Consider the following 2,120-nt stretch of genomic DNA (forward strand, 5'->3'; position numbering starts at 1 on the left):
TCTCTCTCTCTCTCTCTCTCTCTCTCTCTCTCTCTCTCTCTCTCTCATTCTTGCTCTTACTTTGAAGCCCATCTTTAGGTAGTTGGTGGTGGTATGGTTGGAAAATTGAGTAGTATTTATTGACAAGTTCTGGGTTAAACAGAGGGGTTACATTTAATCTTTTGGTACCATTAGCAAACACTTCATTCCATCACTGCCATTTTACAGCTCCAAATGTGAGCGAAGGAAGGTTAATTTGTTTAGTGTGTAAAAAGTGGTATATAAGAAGTCAGATGGTAGACTGAGATAGAAATATTTGGCTCTTGATTCCAGATCTAGTATGTGGGGCCTCAAACGTTGTATTTCCCTCTTTAGTAAATTTATTGTAAAGATAACAGTTCTCCCTAAATTGATGTATAGATTCAATTCCAATCAAAACACTGGCTGTGTGTGTGTGTGTGTGTGTGTGTGTGTGTAATTATTGCACATAAATGCAAAGGGCCAAATACTACTATGATAACTTCAAGAAGAACAAATGAGAGGGCTTACCAAATGTGCATTTATAGACATGAAATACTTGAGATGATAGATTCTGAATTACAAGTTGAAATTTTGTCTGTTAGGTCTTTATTTTCAACCAGTAATTCTCAATGGGGTTGGGTATCAATCGCATGGGAACCTTTTTCAAACTATAAGAGCCTGTGCTCACTCTAACTCTGGAAACTTTTTTTTGTTTGTTTTTTTGTAAGTGAGACATTATTATATATTTATTCAACATGTATATGATTATTGAGCACTTTCTATGCTAGGCTCTGAGGTAGGTTGGGATGAAAAAAAGGTTTGCGAACCATTGTATTAAATAAACTACTACCTGAAGAGTGAATTAGCTGTTAAGTGATTTCGACATTTTTATTTTGTTGTATTTGTTTTTCCAGATGTGATGGAAGACCTGTACAACTATATAAATCCACATAATGGCAAACATTCTGCCATGGTGGCCAAGTCAACACTGGATATTGTTTTGGCCAATAAAGACGTATGTATAATGGTTTTGTGATGAACATTTTTTTTATAGATTTTTTTTTTTTTAAAGCAACAAGCATATTTTTAAAAAGTTAAACACTACAAAAGATACAGGTAAAAAGTAATTCTCTGATGTTCTCTAAATCCTAGTTTGCCTCTCTAGAAACATTTTATTTTAAAATGTATTTTTCCGGCACTATTCTATAATGCACCAGTGTGTGTATACATATACATTTTTCCTTTTAGTGGTAGTATACAGTGCATGCTGTTCTTGTGGATACTTTATCTTACAGATAGTTCTATATCAGCATTTAGAATTTACCCTATTCTTTCTAACAGCCCCATAGCATTCTGTTTTATAGATACGTTGTTGTACATATATGTAAGAATTGCTCTAGTGATGAATATTTGTTTTCCATTTTTTGCTACAGTGGTGCCCTTGTATGGTAGTGTTTTGCTCATAGATGAGTATATTGGTAAGATAAATCCCTTAAGTGTAATTGCTGAGCCAAAGAGTATATATGCGCGTTCAAAATTTTAGTAGACATTGCCAAGTTGACTACTAGAAGACTCAGGAAAAATTTTGAAAGGTCTTGCTGAGCAACTTAAAAATTATCTATTTGTGTTCCAACCTGTTTCTCAACTAGATCCCAGAGGACAGAAGGGAAAAGATGTGTGGGTCTAGCCAGCCCTTTTGCACACACAATTTATTTATCATGGATACCTGCTCAGTATAAGGCAGTTTTTGCTTTAGGTAATAGAATGATTAGTTGGCTGTCTCTCTAAATGTGTATCTGGTATTAAGAAAACTGAGAGAAAACCGAGTTGTGTGTTCATATATATAATCTTGAGGACAGGTTAAAAACAAAAATAAAATAACCACAGCAAAAACTTGCATCTAAAAGTTAATCAAGTATTTCAGTTCTCCATTATTCATGGAAGTTCCCTACATGCCTTTGGCAACAAAGATGCTCTTAAAAGTTTAAGAGAAAGGGAAGCGCTTCATATACCGTATTTGCCGGCGTATAAGATGATTTTTTGGCCCTGAAAAATATGCCTCCAAGTGGGGGGTCGTCTTATACGCCAGGTACACTTCAGATAGACTGCCCATAGTGCTT

Source organism: Hipposideros armiger, unplaced genomic scaffold, assembly GCF_001890085.2.
Source record: "Hipposideros armiger isolate ML-2016 unplaced genomic scaffold, ASM189008v1 scaffold_635, whole genome shotgun sequence".
NCBI lineage: Eukaryota > Metazoa > Chordata > Mammalia > Chiroptera > Hipposideridae > Hipposideros > Hipposideros armiger.